Raw genomic sequence first — 20,253 nt, forward strand, 5'->3', positions numbered from 1 at the left:
TTGTTATGTGGATCAGTGTTAATATACGTCAGACTAAAGTTAGTAGAAACAACAATTATAAACTTTAGACAAATACAAAAAAGCAACTGTTTGAGGGCATCAGTATACAATCCAAAGCAGGCAGAAACTGAAGAAGATGAGTCCTAAAGTGAGGGGAAGCACACTAGGTGAGTTCCATAATTAGTTGACTTCTCCTCCGAGGATACTTTCAAGGTTATTCAGTGCAAAGAGAGACTAGAAGTCAATCAGGAAACAGCATCCTATTAGAAAGAGGACACAAAGTTTGCAGTATGGACTTCTAGTAGAGCAATAAATTGGAAGAAAATCTCTAGAGAGTAGGGAAACACAGAGGGGATACCCACAATCACCAAACCATCGCTGATTTCAGGCCCCCCTCCAAAATAGATGAAGACCTGCAGATGGGAAGGCAGAGATGGTGAACTCCTCCAAATTTCTGATGGAATCTTGGATCGACTGAGATCATCCTATGTTCTGAGATTTTATTCTTCCAATCTCAAAATAAGGGTTTAAAAGAAAAGTGGCATTTAATAGAAATATACAGTTACATGTTTTATACTTTTGAGTTTATAGACTGATATTTTACACTTGCTATATGTGTCTGCATTTGTATAAGACCAAAAAAAAAAGCCTGGAAAGATGGAAAGATGAATATAAAACTATGCATCAGTATATGTGAGAAACGGGGTTAGAGGAGAGGGTAGTAAAGGACTTGACTCTATACTTCATGCACTCCTGGTGCATTTTCCCAAGTTTATTTTAAAACAAAAAGGGGGGAACATATGTAAAACAATTTTTAAAAATTCAACAAGCCAGCTACTCTACTTATTAGATCTATGACCTTGAGTAGATTGCTTAACCTTGCTGGTCTCCCCGTCTGTATATAGAGACAACTACTGTACCTTATGAGGTTATGAGGATTAAATAAAGTAATTCTTGTCTCCTTAATCTGGCTTTGAAGGCTGAATTCATTAAGATGTTACAAAGACAATAGGAACATATGCGATATTTTATGAAACTTCTCAAGCATTTTGTATTCAAACACATTATTTCTGAAGTAAACGTATGAATATTAAAACTAGGCGAGATAAAGATTGTTAAAAAAATGTTCACATCAGTTCAGGCTAGGTTTTGACACCAAATTAATTAAAAAAAAATACTGTTCATTTCTAATAGTTTTTAGATTTTGGAATTTCAGGTGAAGGATTGATACAAGAAGAATCAAATAAGCGTCAACTGGTTGGTGGGTCCATTGGTCTGTTGGCTAAAGAACACCAGGATCTCGGTACTGCGATCCTCATGCCATGAATAAGATCCAGGAACTGAGGCTGAGGGATCACAACTTCATGCCTCCCAGCTCATTCTCATGGTGGACACACACTCACTGAATGGAATGAAAGGCATGATCACTCCTTATATGTAAATTCTTACTCTGTTTTTCCCTTAGTCAAGCTATAGTTAAATTTTCATATCTCAAACGTTCCTATAACATGAATCTGCTGTGTCAGCAGAGAGTTAATTCTTTGCATAACTTTTAGCATTCACTGGGTCTTAGAAATCAGGAAAGGATTCATGTGTTTATGAAAGATTAAGGACACTATCAACAAACGGAATAAGGATAAATATTCCTTATAAGCCTCTTATTCCTTTTTTATTTTTAATTTTTTTTCTTTCCTCCTTTCCTCTTCTCCACCCCCAGAATGGGTAGCATTTAGGTAGAGATTGTGTTGAACTAACCTGGTTCAGGTATACAGGATCAAACTGAAGGACTTTGAAATTTATAATACAAACAGTTCTGGTCATTTAATTTATGAAGAAAGGCAATGTCAGTGGGACTCAGTTGCAAGGCAAACTTGACAATCCTCCTCTGGCTTGCCTTTCTGAAACCTTCTTGTCTTACTGCTTATATACGGTCTTCCTACTGCCAATAGCATCATCTTCCCATCAGCTGCCCGAAGTCCCTCCTCTTTACCAAAAAAAGAAAAAAAAGCCCTCTCTTTCTAAATCCCTACCTTCAACTCCTTTATCTGATTAAAATAATTCATTTCTAGTCTGATGGAGAAAAAACTCACAAAACTTCCTGGAAATAATTTGGAATTTAAAATAATTCTCTACTCTAAATAGTCTTTGCTCTGCAATTTGTGGAGTATGGTAGCATTCCTGAGTTCTTCGCTTATTTCTTGCTACCCCAATACATCCCATGCTCTGTTTCAATGCACGCCCATACACATACTCGCATTGTGTTTAAAACAGAACTAAATAAAAATAGTTATTCTTTCAGGAGAATACAATGGCTGGCTCAACAAACCACAAGTCACAAATAGGAGGTAAGGAGAGTCTTTTAGACTTTATTTCTGGCAAACAACTTGAGCCAGTGTCCTCAAAAAATGCTTTTAGCCTGGTATTCCCTGCTAAAATTATCTCAAATAATAAATGTAGAGGAAGCTACCAAATCGATTTCTTTTCACCAGTTTAGGGGTTTTGACCAACTTCTCTATCACTATACAATCAATCATAACTTCCACGCAGAGGTCCAACTTTGCCGTTATCATAGCTAAGTGGTTCAGTTAATACATTCTCAAATCAATTTTTTAGTCACAAACCATGACCTCAGGCTTTTATGGCCTTATTTTATTTCCTTCCGTTGTCATCAATATTTTCTGGTAAATTTCATAATTCCCTAGAGCTTGAACCTGCCTAAACGGTCACTCTATTACTAATTGCTAATATTATTAGAGAGATTGACTCTCCACTATTGAAAATCTAAACAGACAATGAAAATTAGTAATTAAAGTTGATTTTATAAGATATTAAATACATTGACATGTAGTAGACATTTAGTAAATATTTGATGAATGAATGAATGATCTAATGAGTAAATTAATTGGTACTATTTCTAAGCTACAATGTAAAGGATTGATGTTTGAAAGAGATTATAACTTTTTTGCACCTAAGCATTATCATACACTTTGAAAGAGTTCCTCTGGCTTTTCTTTATAGTTACAAATATGTTCCAGTTTTGAACTATGCATTAGAAAATGACTTTCCCCATTTGCTCCAACACCGCGGTCAGAGAGAACTTACTTTATGCAAACTGTATGCTCATGTTTTCTGGAAATTCCCCATCAGTTCAGTTCACACACAGGAAAGAGAAGATGAGGTGGCACTTGGCTTAAGCTTGAAGTCAATTTCATTCTTGCACCTGGTCCCACACAGCTCAGACTCTGTGCTGGGAGCATGATCCTTGTGTTCTAATCTTTGGCCGGGGTTATTGACCTTTTCTTTGCAGACCTGCAGTTCCCGGGCTCTTGATTCCCCAAGCTTCTCCTCTCAGTTTCTGATCTCTATTACCTGACTTCCATGTTTCTTACCTGCCTGGGACCCATTGTGCTCAATGACTTCTCTGTGACCAACAAACTTCTCTGGATCAGAAATCTTGACCTAGTCCAAATTCCAAAACCAAGCCCTCCAGCCTGTTGTGTCCTTTTGCCATACCCACTTGGTATTCTAGCTATTCATGGAAGGCAAACCGGGGCAAGTGCACTCCCTTTATGAAATTAGTTCCTGAACTAGCCTTTATCTTATCTGCAGTCCAGTTGCATCTGTCAACCTCATTCCAACCCTCACTATAATTTCTCAGTCTTCCCTGAGCTATGCTTTCTCAGTCTAGGAAGCTACTTATTCAGTTGTTTCTGGATCCCACCAGCCTGCTTTATTTCCCTACTACAACTTTGTCCTCTTTGAAGTGGTATAGCAGTAAAAACAAACAAATAAATAAATAAGCAAACAAACAAAAACAAAAGAAACCAAAACTTCTTTTTTTCTTGGATCAAAACACCCCATGCTTATGAACTGATGGATAATACTGACCAGGTAGAATTCAACAGGGATTTCAGGTGTAAAAATGATAACAATGCCTCTGCTGAAAATGAGGGGAAATAGGATAGTGTTAATCCTCAACTATGTGAAGGTGCGATGGCCACGTACTCACCTAATGTTCGGCTGGCACATGCTGGACTTTTAGTGCAAATTAGAAAATTTCCCCGTCCAGGTGGGTGATTCACAAAAAGACATTCTCTCTGGGTATTTGATGTCCAGAAGCTGATCCAGTCCTAACAAACAGAGCCCCAGCCACTGTGCCCCACACTAAGCCAAGTACTTCCTAATTATAGTTTAACTTGCACGTGATCTCTAGAATTCCAGAACTCAAGGGATCAATGCAGTTCTTAAGTACAACACAGGTTATGGAATATGTTTGTGTATGCAGCAGGCCTCCTGAGCCCATCCCCCCCCTTAAATTCTGATTACTGACTGCTCCTTGTGGTAGACTGTTTTCGGAAAAGGCACAACAATTGCCCCATATTTAATGCCAAAAGGCATGGTGGAATATTGATTTAAATTTTTACTGTTCTTGTTTTGATCATCCCATTCTTAGCAAAAGACGGGCATGATTGCAAAATAGCATGGAAGATGCAGACATATGAGGATAAAATGTACATACTTTGGGTTTTGCCATGTGTCTACCTGAGCATTTCCAGATGCAAAAGGAAAGAGATAGATTGCTGACTAATCAGAGGGACTTGCTTTATTTTACATTTTTATAGTTGCTGTGTAATTTTTCCCACAAATTAGAAAAAACCTTCACCAGGGAGGAGTGGGAGGTTGAAGGAAGAGTGATGTAAAAATTCTAGATAACTGACTTCAAGTTTTGTGGAACAACTGGAACAACTCTAACCAAGGACATTATTTAACTCTGCTTTATGTTTGGGATTCGAACATGTAAGTATCTTGTCCTTTACATACACCTATTGCTGTGGGAAAGTTGCTGTGTGAGTTCTGCTCACGTTTCATTCTTTGAAGGGTCTCAAGACACAGTAACCCATGTGACCTGTTTTACACTGCTGAGAGAAATATACTAGTCAAAACCGCCCTTGGATTTTGAGAACCATGATTATAAACAGCCAGAGGAAAACAAATACTTGAGAAAGACTTTCCTCGGAAAGATATCAGTTATTGAGAGAAGGAAAAACCCTAAAGCGAAACATCGTGATTAATATAAACAAAGAAGCATACATTTTATTTATAATTCATCACTTAATTACACAAATAATTTCCATTTTTCATTGCTCCCATGATCAGTTTCCACACTCTAGTACACTAACACCCATTTCTATTTCCTAAATGAGATATTTTTTTTCTGCAAGGCAACTTAATACATTTCAAATTCATACTGTTTATCCAATTTATGTGAGCTTATGAGAATATTATTTAGCCCTTCTGCTCCAAGGGATATGAAAGAGAGGAAAAGACCAGGCAGAGAAACCCTTAAAAAGAAAACACAAGTCAGAGTAAATACCTAAGGAAAAAATTAAATATTAATGCTTGAAATGTTTAAAAAAGGAAATAAAATTGGGTGCTGGCAAAAATTCCTCAGTAGAAATTATTCTTGAAGTGTCCCAATGGAAAGGGCTTCACCTGTTACAAAATTCATTTATATTCAAAGGAGTATAAGGGAATCCTTTGGAGGTGATGAAAATGTCTCATATCTTGATTGTGATGGTGATCTTACAGGCATATTCAACTGTCAGTACTCATCAAACTGCACCCTTTAAATGGATGCAGTTTTACATGTAAATTATACTTCAATAAAGTTGGTTACAAAAAGAAGAAAGGAAAACACTTATTTATAGTGCTTAGAAAACAGTTAAGTGTATCGAAAATAAATAATCTGTAAACAATTGTCAATTTTCACAATTACACAAAAGTTATTGCTTTGAATGTACTCTTATACTCTAGTATTTCCCAATAAGATTTTTAAAAGTTATGACATATAATAAATGTGAAGTATCTCAAATATAATATTCATCTGCGATCACAAGAAAAAGTGGATTTGTTGCTTTTTTTTTTGTTATTTGATCTAAAACTTAGAGTTCTACCCAATTAATCCTGAAAAAATTTGAAATATTTCATATATTATGGTAGAATATAGGGTCTATGGATTGGAAGATAGGAATCTGAAATATGGTGAGTATCAAGAATTGTGAAGGGGCCTGCTCCATGGCCGAGTGGTTAAGTTCGTGCGCTCTGCTGCGGCTGCCCAGGGTTCAGATCCTGGGCGTGGACATGGCACTGCTCATCAGGCCACGTTGAGGCGGTGTCCCACATCCCACAACTAGAAGGACGTGCAACAAAGATATACAACTGTGTACAGGGGGAGTTTGGGGAGATAAAGCAGAAAAAAAAAAAAAGGAAGATTGGCAACAGTTGTTAGCCCACGTGGCAATCTTTAAAAAAAAAAAAAAGAATTGTGAAGGCCCTGAGAATTCACCCAACTTTCAAGCTGATAAGTCAGCCTGCCAAAAGTTTCATGGATGCTGGTAGAAGCCACAGGATCCCTGAGTCAGAGACAAAGGATAGTTTATTACTTACAGCAATAGCAGTAGCCAGAGTATCAGCATTTTTGGTGTCAGTTCTCCAGTCCATTATTCTTGCAAAATGATTCAAAGAGGGCCAGATGACATCTGCATGCATAGTGGGTTGTGTTATAGTGGAGGAACCTGAATTTAAGGAACTCAAATCTTTTAAAATGGGCAGTAAGCATGCCTTCCCTTTGCTCCAGAGGGAAACATTATCTCTGTCTTCCAAGGCTATTCACAATACACATATCCATGAAAGGATAATCCAGAGCAAAGGACAGTCAGTTCCTCATGAGACATGCAGAAATACTAAAGGCCTGTGGAGAATGGTCTTCTGATAATAACAATTCTATTGTTAGAGGAAGTACTTCAATGTACCTTGAATTCTTTAAAGGAAATTATAACTCATTTATTAAAAACCTCTGGTTCCCCAGATCCAATTTTTATGTTAATAAGCATATATAAAATTCTGTATGCATCAGAATATCAAAAACAACACAAGAAAATGTATATTAATTAATAGTCAGAAAAACAGACAGGGCAACGTTCAGCCCACCCCCTAAGGCACCCACTGAACTTCCTTGTAAATCACCTGTGCAATCATTAGAAAACCCAACTGTTAAGAGCTCTTTCAAATGATGAGCTGCTTGTCCAAGAAATTCATTTTTTATTTACCAAGGTAACATGGTTGAAATGAATCCAGTCTTCAAATCACCTGCTCATAAACACAAAGTACATATCTTTAATACATTAAAGAAGCCAAAATGGAGGAGTTTTATTTGGTTTACAGCCTGCTGCTATTTAGAAATAAGGTGCTAACAAATTCCATTCCAAAATAATTATATCCTCCACCAGCTCAGTAGCTGCAGCCAGAAATCCGTACATCACTCGAGATTCCAACCTCTCTTTACCTTCTCGCATGCGGTCCGTTGCCCACCTGCACCGTCTTTGTTTAATAGCTATCATCTGCTTGTGAGCAGGGACTGTGTCTTTTTTCTGGGTATCAACAGCACCTGCCATTATGCCAGACACACAATAGGTACATAATAAAAGTTTGTGGAATGAATAGCTCTACTGCTTTATCAGAATCAAAAAACAATGCACAAAGAGACGTAGGAGGAAGATCCATTTTTTTAGCAAACATGCATGCTACCTTCTGAATAATTGTAGATACTTTCACATAATTGATAACATGAGTCTATATAGTGTTTAATGGTAACCCCCAAATCCATTCAAAAACTGCAAAATTTCTTCTCTGGCCCTTGTTTAGATCACCAAGCTGCACTTAACTGTTTAGTTTCTTAGAGAAGAAGGGACTATCATTACGAGACATATGCATCCATGGATAAAACTTGAGATTTGAACTATAGGACACTGGTGGCATTCTTGGCCCCATCAGTTTGATGCTGTAAAGTCTAAAATCATACCTGAAATGCACCCCATTCATTAGAAATTATTTATGTTTATTTAGGCCTATTGTGCTTGTAACCAGGTAGTTATTCTCAAAATATACAGCTTCTGTTGGGGAAGATACAGGGAAAAAATTCAAAGAAATTAGTCTCCAGTTCTCATGGAAAAAATTCTAGGAGCAAATTCTTCCTGTTAAAAAAATATTAATTAAAAAAATTAGTGAAAAGATAATATCCAGGCATGTTATGACAGTTTAACCATTTCAAGATGATGTAACGGTTTTCTCAAATGTAGGTGCGGTGCATTTGCTACCCAATGGGACAATGGCTCGGGAGACCATTTCAGGGAGAGCTTTTAGTAACTGCCCCATACAGAATTAGCCTTCGCTATGGCAGTGTCTACACAGTCAGCATTCCACTCTGCCCTGGACCACAAAGCTTACTCTAAGGCAAGAAAAACGCCAATCATATTTTCGGCATACGGATAAGTCAAGACCTCATCCAAAAGATAATTTTAAAAATTTGTATTTTTAAAATTAACTTGATCTATAAATCATTTTACTCAATTTGCTTCTTGAGCACTAAATTCCTTCTGTCAAGTGTAAACTGTAAAATGTTTACAGTTCAAATGAGAAAAAAAGAAGCAGCACAAATAGAATTGGTAACTATCAGAAAACTTATTCAGAAAATGAGCTATATTTATAATTCCAACCAAACTGTTTTAGTCTGCTCAGGATGCCATGACAAAATACCATAGACTAGGTAGCTTAAACAACAGAAGTTTATTTCTTACAGTTCTGGAAGCTGGGAAACCAAAGATTAAGGTGACGGCTGATTTGGTTTCTGGTAAGAGCCCTCTTCCTGGCTTGCAGATGGCTACCTTCTTGCTTTGCCTTCAGACATAGGCGGAGGAGGGGAGAGAGAGATTGAGAGTGAGCGCTCTGGTGTACTAATCTTATAGGATTAGGGCCCCACCTTTAAGCCTCATTTAACCCTAATTGCCTCCTAAAGTCCTTGTCTCTAAATGCGGTCATATTGTGGATTAGGGCTTCAACCCATGAATTTCAAGGGAACACAATTCAGTCCATAACACACACCATAAACTGTTTTTAAATTAATTTTTCAGGTTTTGATGCAATTTTGAGAAACATAAATTTGATGTCTATATTTTAAATCGCGTAAGTATTACGTAAACAAATTCTGAAAAATTTAAATAAAATAACCTTTCAGTCTGGCCACCCTCATCACCCACCTCTGAGCACTTTTTTCTGCACATTTACTTAGAAACTGCTACAGTTATTAGAAGGTCTGCCATATATAGAACCATTTTTTTCACTAGAAAGAGCCACCAAAAGTGAAATTCCCTGCATTAGAAAATAGTGATTTGTCTATTGCCGGAAGTTTTTAAGCAGGCACTTGACTGATTTGGAAGGAGTGTTACAGAAGAAATTCAAAGTTTGGATGAAGGGATGAGAGGATGAGTTTTAAAGAGGTGTCTTCTTACCTTACTCTACACGATTCTAAGCCGTAATTATACCAAAGTTATCACACACACACACACACACACACACACACACACACCCAGTTCCTTGACTTCACTGAAACCCACTTTCCCCTTCAGATCCTGTTTCTGCTCTCGAGTGGGGACTTGGGACTGTGTTTTCTTTCAAACCCCAAATATCTTAGGGTTGGAAGTGGTACTCAATGCCATTTCCGGACCAATAGTTGCTCTCTCTTTTGTAAGCTTCTCCTCTGAGCAGCTGGTCATAAGAACATTTTCTCCCTGTAGTCATCACTTCACCATCCGGTCACTCATTTAAAATTGAACAACGATTCACAGTCTTCCTTTCAACTCAAGCCTGCCATAATGCTAGGCAAATTCAGCATCATACGGATGCATGATCACCTTGGCGGGCAGTGTCCTAACTTGATATCCAGTGATCCTTTCTATCACTCCACCTCCAGTACCAGCTTCCACAGTCACACTATGAATTTGGTCATCATTAGAAACTGCATTCCAAATAATTCCACTATGACACATTCAGGTACACACATATACACACATGCACGTGTCCACACACCACCTTTAATCTTTTCTCTTTTCAGTTGCCTTATTGTAGTCCCTTCATTGCAACACTTCTGCCTGCCTCAAGATCTGCAGTCCAATGACACTGCCACTTTCTCTACATCCATCAGCTTCCCCAGTACCCCACACCTCTCCATCAGTACAATCAACACCGCTTCCCTCTCTTTTCTACCCCTAGCTCCTAGCTCCATATTTCATCTGCTTTGTTCCTACTCATCCTTCAGGCCTCATGTTAAGTGTCACTTTCATGGGAAACATCATCCCAATGTCTAAGCTCGATGAAGCTCCCCTATTAAACCATTTTCTGAATTCTATGTACTTTCTTCAAATACAATAATTATCATAATTATGTCATTGCGGATTTGAACATAGGAAGTCTGTTTTGTCCTAGATTGTAAATCGGTTAAGGGTAGAGACCATGGTTGTTTTATTCTCAACTATATGTCTACTAGCGTCATACCTGGCACATAGAAGATACTCAAGAAATATGTATGGAGCAACACACACGCACACACACACACACACTCTTAAAGTTTTCTTCCAGTAGATGAACATCTGTATTATGCAAATGATGTTAAATCAAAAAGAACATTTTGGGGGTTTTTTGCTGCCTAACACCAAAACTAATTGCAGTCACTTTTTGAAAAATACAATAACTTACAAATAACCTCTTCCTGGTTTCTGGGTTACAACTGTCTCCATTCTCTGCTGGATGTTCACTGGCTGAGAGAGGGGCCCCACCAAGAGTCTCAGCACTTCTGTAGCAGAAAGTGTAAAGAGAAGCAGCAGAGATAAATGAATATGTGGAAGAGAAAGTCAAAGGGTGTTTGTAATTCAAAGATGCCAGAATAAACTTGCAATCAGAGGCTGTGTAACACAGGAGGGAGGAGGGAGATTCTAGTTTTATTGTTAAGAGCAGAATTCCTCAAAGATAACTACATTAGTAATCAAAGCTCAACGATGATGGAAACACCAACACTTCCTTCTCATTCAGGATATGTGGCTGCAACATAATTTCTCCAGACTGGGGAGATGGAGGAGTCTTACTTCCCCACCCTTCCAAACGCATCTCCCAGCCAATCCCTGATTCCCCAAAGAGGTCAACCCTATATCCATGACACACTACAAATTACTGTCCTCAGTATTGTCAAAACATATCTTCAACTAATTCTTGGTGGCGGTCTGAAAGAAGAGGAAGGGGATGGGTGGGGGGAGAGGGTGAGTTCCAAATTATTTTGCAGTGCATCAAAAAGAATCAATTAACACCAAAATACATGGAGAAATGAATGACAGAAATCACCATAGCAATGTGTTTCCTCATTACTCCTTCAACCAGACAGGCCCAAACCAAGATATATGAGCAACCTGGACAGCTGAATAAAGATGTCTTCAACATATATTTAGAGAAAAGGCTGAAAACCGAACGGGGTAGGAACAGGGAGAGGTAGGAGGGAGGCAGAGAATGGAGATGACTGGCAGGATGCTCAAGTGCATGGCCATTGTCCTGGGCACCTCAGCTCTAGCCCCAAAGTTGTGTGTCCTTCTCAGCAGCCCTAGAAGTCATAGGATCCTTACAGGCACTTTAGCCTGTTTCTTTGGGATCTCAGCCCCACCCCTCAAGTGGTTTCAAAGCATCCTCTATTTACATACAGCGCTCTCTTTGAAAGGAGGCATGATAGATTTTTATCCGTTTTCACAAATAAACAAACTGGACTTCGAAGGACTATGTAATTAGCAAAAATAGCTGGGTCTACACATTGCCGAGAAATAGAACAAAAAAATCAAAATATACAATCGTATGAAAATATGGGCTGGTATAGGCCAAACAGCTGACTGATTTAAATGAGTTGTTTTTTTTTTTAAATCAGTCAATTAAGCACTTCTTAATTCAGTCACTTTGGCAAGAGTCAAACAAAATCTTTGAAACTACAACACACTGTAGACAGTAAATACCACTACTGTTCTTTTGGCAAAGAAGGTTACAAATAAATCTCCTGATATCCCAGGTGTAAGGAAATGCTCTAACAAGATCCACTTGTATAAAATCACTCGACTCAGGCAACTGATTTCTTACTATTTACTCAGAGCAAGAGAGAGGAGGAAGACAAGGCTTTAGGTTTATTTATAAAAGGCTGTGCCACAGGAAGGCAAAAAAGGAAGGAATACAATGTAATTTGATGGTGGATGAATTTGCAAGCAAAGAAGTCTAAAAAAGAAAGATTGTGCTGACCCAATGCTCACAGTTTACTTTTTAAAGTTGTGGGAAAAAGAAATGGCAAAGCTTTCTATTTTGGTAAACTTTTGTTCTAAAAGATAGAATTAAAAATAACAATATCCAATCATCTCTAAATTACTTCCACTAAAAACACCACCAAGGGACTTATAATGTTTTTAAGGACTTTATTCTCATAATTTCTTCCTTGGCTCTGAAAACAATGGTTTAAAATAACTTGATTTGCATTTCTTCCCTTACTGCCTGTCTACGCATACATTTTGAAATGCTTTCTTATGGGAAGGCCATTGCATGCTTAGCTTTCATCATTTATGAAATCTCTCTACTTTTCTTCACCCCAAACTTGCATGTCCTCTGTTTCTAGCAACATGGAAGATTTTCCAATAAGGAACATCCTTTGCTAAAAGACATGTTCAAAACATAGCTAAATATATTTAAAATACATAATTGAGCTCCCATGAAAGAAAAGAACTCAGATGCCAGAAACAGGAAAAATTGAAAGGCGGACCTGGAAACACGTGAGCTGGCCCAGTGGCAGCTGTAACTAGAGTTAGTTAAGTAACCAATAGTACACCCCTAATGACATCTGCATTTGTAGCTATGGCGCCCAGGATAAGCTTCACAGAGCTGCAAGCATACTATTTCTTCAAGTGAGGATGAAGTCATGGATGAGCATTTACTTATTGAACTATCCATTATATTAGAGTCAGAGCATTGTATTTTTAAAACATACACATATAAAGCTTACATTGTCAAACATTATTATTTCAGAATAGAAAAGGAGTTTCAAAATATTGTGTCAAATCATATGAAATTGTTGATGCTTTACCATTTTCTTTTTTTCTCTTTTTTTTTAAGATTTTATTTTTCCTTTTTCTCCCCAAAGCCCCCTGGTACATAGTTGTGTATTTTTAGTTGTGGGTCCTTCTAGTTGTGGCATGTGGGATGCTGCCTCAGCATGGCTTGATGAGAGGCGCCATGTCGCTCATTGATTTGAACCAGCGAATCCCTGGGCCACCAAAGCAGAGCTTGAGAACTTAACCTCTCGGTCACGGGGCTGGTTCGTATCATTTTGTTAAACTATCAAATTATCAAATGAGACCGTTGGGTCCAATAGTTTGCTTTGCCTTATACAACTGATCCTCAATCTCAGTGAGCTTGGAAGTCCATCATTCACTTCTCAGTTCCCCCATGTAATTGACTGTCTCTGTTTATCAGAGCATGTCCCTTAGGAACTCCCACTCCCTCACATCCCACCTCTCCTGGCCTCAGCTTAAACATCTGGTTATTCTGTTCTGTCCAATTTCCTCTAAGTGGATCTACATAGGGGAGAAAAAGTACTAATCCATGAATGAAGTTGAGACTGAAAGAGAGGCAGGAAGAAACTTGGACCTCACTAGTGCAATTCAAGGTCAAGCCAGCTCCAGGACCATTAGCCCTGTCACTCCCAAGGATGCTCACCTCATGCTGTATGATGCTGAGCATCTCCACCACTGGCTCTGCTTTGAGTTAAGTTCTATAAGTCCCCTTCCTATCATCTAAGCTTGGTGAGTGTCGGGCCCCAGAAAGGAAGTTATAGGAAAAGGTAAAACTGCCTTCCATATTGATTTGTGCAGAATCTTCCCTTTTCAACCATATACCAGATAGAAAGAGGTGTTCTTACTCTAGTACCATCTATCATCTCAGAGCTAGGATCAATTCATATAATGATATAGTAGAAAAAAAGCAGAAAAGTGACCTGGTTTTAAATCTTGTCACTGCTGTTATGGATTGTGCTTAACTTCTTGACCTGTGGTTTCCTTGTCTATAAAGTGGAACCTAGGCCACGCCTAGCCACAGAAGCTCATTATAAGGATCCAGTAAAATAAAGTCTGTCAAGTGTTTTGAAATGCCAAGGTACAACCAAGTGGTCAGGGAAAGTTATGTCGAGAGCAGAGGTAGGACGTCACAATGGTAGAAAAACCAGAGAGAAAATCAGAATGAGCCAAAGTGAAGGGTTCTACAAATTCAATCCCAAAAGGAATATGTATTTAGGAGACATAAATGAGTCTACTTAAGTCACAAACACAGCCCACACTTAAGGATAATGACAGTCACTTCCTTAGACATGAGTCCGCTGACTCAGTGGATGTTCTGAGATCCAACGCTCTCCTGGGTTCACATCCAGATTAACATCCCCTCTTGCACTGAGGTTTGCAGGGTAGGCTCTGTGAGCGGCCAGATATCTCTCAGTGTTCTCCTTCTACCCAACACAGGGAGAAAAGGAGAGTCAAGTCTTTCACATGGGTGCACCCCATGCCTTTAAGGTCCCATTATGACTTGCAAGATTTAATTTCAAATATTGCAATATTTCTTCATACAGTAATCACCTTAACAAATAATTCCCATATTGAAAAAAATGGAGTGACAAATTTGGCTACTGGAGCACAGTCATTATTACTGTACATAACAGAAGTGTAAATTGCCAGAGAACATAATTTTATTTGAACGTTTGACATATGAATTTAATATTTAAATTCTTTTTGTCACATACATCCACACTTTTCTTTGTGATAGTCTTACCTGAAGCTCCTGGAAAGATAGGTGAAGATCTCCTTAAAGCTCTTAGGTTGGAAGGACATAACTGCCCCAAACTCTTAAAAGTTGACTCCAAAGGGACTTCTGGTTACAGGTAGAATGCAGTCAGTTGCAGAAGAACACATTCTTGGTAGACCAACTGAAAAATACAAATTGATTTCAAAAATCATATTTAAAGAGATCAGAGAATTATGGAAACAAAAAGAATTAAATGAACAAAAATTCTGGAGGGCAGAGAGCTTTACGAAGGTGAAGAGTCTTTCATGGGCTGTTTCCTTCCCTGGCACATTTGCCGATTCTGAGCACACTCTGAAGATCAGACCTGGTCCATGCAGAAGAATCATAAGAGGACAAAGAGAAAAACAAAGTTTTTGGCATTCATACAAGGGACCACAACCATTTAGAAACTAAAATATCCCTAAATGGTTGGCAGTTTTTTCCGTAGTACCTTTGTTGAATTCTAGAGCTGAGCACAAGTTTAGGAAGTTTCTGTCACACAGGCTAAAATCCCCAATAATCGCATAGTAACTAACAGAAAAACTCTCACTTGAGAAAAGAGGCCAGGCTCAGAAACATGGCTGGTCTCCACAAGACATCCATCTAATTTGAAAGGAAGGTGTGGCAGGATGCTAAAGAACAGACCTAACCTTCCATTGTCTTCCAGAGCTTTCAATCAAAACTGCAGGAGAGACAGGCCTAAGGGGATAAGGCAGAACTGGAGGTGAAGGGACTCTTACTAAAACTCCATCCCTAACCCAGATCAGTCCCTGTGGATGGAGGTGATCAGCTCCTCACCTTCTCTGCCCCACAGAGGAAAAACAGAGCCCCATCTGGTAGAAGGAGCATGATACAGAGCTTCAATGACAAATTACTAACATGAAAAGAGGCAGCAAAATGTGACTATTAACCTAGTGGAACAAACAATATCAGTGGATACAAGGAAAATAAATGGATATAGTAGTTAGCATTCAAGGGCTTTGATACAATGATTAATATGTTCAAGAAATCGGAAGAAAATATAGGCAAAAGTGATGAAAGGATGTGGAATTTTATCAAAGAATTGGAATCTGTAAAAAAATAATCATTCTAAGATGGAAAAATGAAGTATCTGAAATTAAGACCTCATTGGATAAGTTTAATAGTGCAACAGAATATTTGGTAAATGATCCCAAAGAAGGATCAGTATAAAATATTTGACTAAAGCACTGAGAGAACAAAAAAATACATGTATCAGTCACATGCAGGTCATAGGGCAAAACCCTATTCCTTGCTATTAGAGTTAACTGGAGGAGGAGGAGGAGATGATGGTGATGATGAAGAGGAGGAGGAGCTAACATCTGTGCCAATCTTCCTGTTTTTGCTTGAGAAAGACTGTCACTGAGTTAACATCCATGCCAATCTTCCTCTATTTTGTATGTGGGACACCACCACAGCACGGCTTGATGAGCAGTGTGTAGGTCCATACCTGGTGTCCAAACCCGTGAACCCCAGGCCACTGAAGTGAAGTGCATGAACTTAACCATTACGCCAGCAGACCAGCCCCTCTGTGTGGGAAATTTTTTAATTACTGATTTTATTTCTTTAGTAGGATTATAAGAAGATTCGGGAAGAGGAGGAGGAGAAGAAAGGGAGAGAAAGAGACAGAGAGGAAAAGAAAGGAAGGAAGGAAGGAAGGAAGGAAACAGGACAGGATAAATATATAAAGAAAACATGGTCAAGAATTTTCCAAAGTTCTTAAAGAAAGCAACCCTCATATTCAAGAATCTCAACTAACCCCAAAGATGATAAATATAAAGAAAACCAAAACTAAGCACATCACAATCAAACTGCTGGGGACAAGATTCTCCCTGTTTCTGATAGGCTGGATGGCCACCGTGCTACAGGTCTTATGTTAAACTCAGATAGAATGTACGACAAATTATTTTTTAATACTGCTAATTTTAAAAGGAAAATTAACTTCCATATCTTCAAAATAAGACCAAGTGGAAGATGCATAAATTGTGTTTATTGTTTGAAGATTTTAGCTGCTTTTCAAAAATAATAGAACTCACTTGTTCCAATTTGTCCTATAATCAAGATAAATAAAAGCAATTTCAAGAAGAATCTCCATGCCTGACTAATATGAATAAATCGGAACATTGAGAAAGTAATCAAAGAAGCAGAGGTAAGAATACGAATTCTTAACTCTTCATGTATTTACTCTAGAAAACACAGATATACAGGGGCTGGCCCCGTGACCGAGTGGTTAAGTTTTCCTGCTATGCTTCGGCGGCCTGGGGTTTCGCCAGTCTGGATCCTGGGTGTGGATATGCTTATCAGGCCATGCTGAGGCAGCGTCCCACATAGCACAACCAGAAGGACCACAACTACAATATACAACTAGGTACTGGGGGGCTCTTAGGAGAAGAAGAAGAAGAAAAAAAACCAGATATACAGAAAGCTTTAGAAAGCTTGGCTGAGGTTGTTCATGATAGAATAGTAGAGAATCAGGCATAAATTGTGGATGGACTTAGAGGTAAAGAGTCAACATTTACTGAGCCTTTAATTACAACAATTATTGAGCCTTTAATAGGTGCGAGGCATTATTCCAAACTTTTTACAGAAATCATCATGGATGTGAAATGAACTTTACATAGATACATACACAGATATGAAAATGAACTCATTTACAAGCTGAACTTCCATAATGTAAATCATTTCAGACAGTACACTATGTTCAGGTCCACTAACTCTTTTTTCCTTTTAGTTAGAGATAAACATTCATTCTAGCTGTCGGCTTCTGCATTTTCTCCGGAGTGTCGCAGATCCCAGTGGAATCAACCTGGGTTCTCTCTGAGTCCCTTTTTCACAGACCAAGCCTGCTCTACTCTCCTTTCTCATCTCAGAAACTGCCAACCCCTCTCCCTTCCTCAAATTACACCATCCCCTTCCAGCCATAAGCCTGGCTGTGAAATAGGATATAGTCCCTCGACTTTTCTCTTCCCTTCCAGCACACACATCCATTTCCTCCTAAATTGTTTTTGCTAATCACTTTGGGAAACAGGGATAATTAAAATCATAACATGAAGGAATTTAAAAACTCATAATATTCTTGGAGCCATGCACTCTTTATTCTTTCTGGAGCACTCTTTTCTCTGCATCTGAAATTCTAACCAAGCTCAGTTGGGATTCTGCCCCCCAATATCAGTCACCAAATTTCCTTCTGGGCCCTATCCCTTGATTAAATTAAATCCTGCTGATGTCATAAAAACATCTGGTGTGTCTGGGCTCCAAGGGCTCAGTTCACAACTTGGAGGCCCCCTGAAGTCTCTGCTCTGACTCTACCAGCTATTTCCTCCATAACATGGGACTCTCCAAGGTAAAGGGTCCATCAGCACCCAGTACCTCTCATTCCCCCGTCCCCTGAGAGGAAAAAGAAAAGAAAATTTGGAAGAGAAAGGTTCTCAATATCTAACAAGGTGACATTATGTCCTAGGGCCTTCAGACAGACCCAGGTGCCCAGCTATCATAAGTAGATCTACACAACAAGACATTTGCCATTATGAAATTCCTAACATTCAAGCCAACTACAGATATCGTCCCACTTCACTCAATTGAGTCATTATCTTCCCAAGCTGGACACACAGGAGTCATCTTTCCTTCTTTCTGTATCCTTTACATTCAGTCTAAGGTTACTATTTATTCCCTTTATTTTTATTTATTTATTTTTTTTGAGGAAGATTAGCCCTGAGCTAACATCTGCCACCAATCCTCCTCTTTTTGCTGAGGAAGATTGGCCCTGAGCTAACATCCGTGCCATCTTTCTCTATTTTATATTTGGGATGCCTGCCACAGTTTGGCTTGATAAGCGGTGCATAGGTCTGCACCCAGGATCCAAACCAGCAAACCCTGGGCTGCCAGAGCAGAACGAGCAAACTTAACTGCTGTGCCACCGGACTGGTCCCTTTATTCCCTTTATATTTTATAGTCACTTTTTCACCATCACTCTCTTTTTTCTGCTGAATGTAAGTATTTGCTAGTTGTATGTAGTCACCTTTAAAATATCTTGGAAGAAACTGACACCAGTTGATGTTTGAAAGATTTCCTTTCTCTCCTGCTCTCTAATTTCTTTTTAATGATTGCCCATTCTGTTGTTTTGGCTTAATACTTATTTTTCGTATCTTAAATAATTTACTTTCCACAAGATAAGAGTTTTTCCAGCACTTCCTGCTTACGTCTCTGTAAACACAACAAAACCGGAAAGGCAGGATTATGTCATATGTACCTTCCACCAATCTACCTTTGATTCTAGGCGTTTAGCATCAAAAGCAAGTCTATAGAGCCGCATAGCAGTGAGCAGCGTTTATCACTCCCCATGCTTTCCTCCCCGTTATTAATCTGCCTACAGAACACATCACTCTGGCTGCTGGGAGATGTCAGTACTCAGAAAGGAACTTTAAAATTATGTAAGAAATGAGTTCACTGACCTCTATTTCCTTGCCTATTTGGTAAATAATTTGTGGTTTTCTGAAACTGGAAGCATATTTTAGAGTTCAAGCAAGCTTGGCAGTAAATTGTCCCAAGGCTCATAAAAATGTGCACACGGGGTTTTGCAGACACCAAATCAAGTAACTAAAGTGAAATGAAACCAAAACAGAGCTGCGTGTATGCACACAGCGTACCCCAGTCCCCGAACTGTAGACACAGTGGTCTGTCTTCTGGTGTGTAGCACAAATTCTATAACAGTAAATAGTTCAGTAGTCAAGCTGTTTGTTCCAGTTCCTTTTTTCCCCTAATTTTTACAATATCTCTACAGTCAGTTTTGACTGCTTTAATGAAAGACATAGATTATGGGTTGCAACCTAGACCTCCAGAACCTCTCAGGGCTTAGCAAGCCCATTGTCCGTTGTCTCTGGTCTTCCGCATGTTCCAAGGAAGGTCAGGAAGGCAAGTCAGAGCTGATAGCAAAGACACTATGAGGACGGAGGTGGGGTGAGCAGAGGCACACACTCTGGCTTTGGGAAAAGAAAAGAAAACCACATTTAGGGATCCCAGCAGGCTACACATCATGCGGAGGAAGAGGAAGTTGGCTCAGACATACACTAACCGTTCAGTTCTGTTTCCCTTTCTAGTAAAACGTTCAGTCATTGTCCCAAGACCCTCCAGCAGTTAAAAGGAAGAGCTCCTACTGGAACACAGAACTTGAGACCGGAAGTCTGCTGCTCATTGGGCATAGGCCCAGTTCACAAACCCTTACAACTAGGACTCCCTGTGCTCTCCTACTATTTTATCTCAAGACACCTACCAGAATGATCCTGTTTTAAATAAGCCAGATAATAGAGCATGTTCACTCCTCTGCTCAAACTGCCCAATGGACTTCCATATCTCACAGAGAAAGAGCCATAGTCCTCGTGATAGCCTCCAGGGTCATCCACCATCTGGTGAGCACACACCTTCACCTGACCCCTTCCATCCTATTGCCTGACATCTCAGATCTCATCTCCCACAGGACCCCTTCTCCGCTCTGTTCCAATC

General features: G+C 39.0%; 1 long non-coding RNA gene across 2 annotated transcripts in view; it reads right to left on the reverse strand.

The window, feature by feature from the left end:
• The window catches only part of LOC124244937 (uncharacterized), a 120,313-nt gene that overhangs the window by 69,554 nt on the left and 30,506 nt on the right, over positions 1-20,253 (reverse strand). For both annotated transcript variants that reach the window (XR_006890155.1, XR_006890154.1), the window contains exon 2: positions 14,725-14,878. This is a non-coding gene — a long non-coding RNA (uncharacterized LOC124244937). The remainder of the gene's footprint in view (positions 1-14,724; positions 14,879-20,253) is intronic.

The sequence above is a fragment of the Equus quagga genome, chromosome 9 (assembly GCF_021613505.1).
Source record: "Equus quagga isolate Etosha38 chromosome 9, UCLA_HA_Equagga_1.0, whole genome shotgun sequence".
NCBI classification, from domain to species: Eukaryota; Metazoa; Chordata; class Mammalia; order Perissodactyla; family Equidae; genus Equus; species Equus quagga.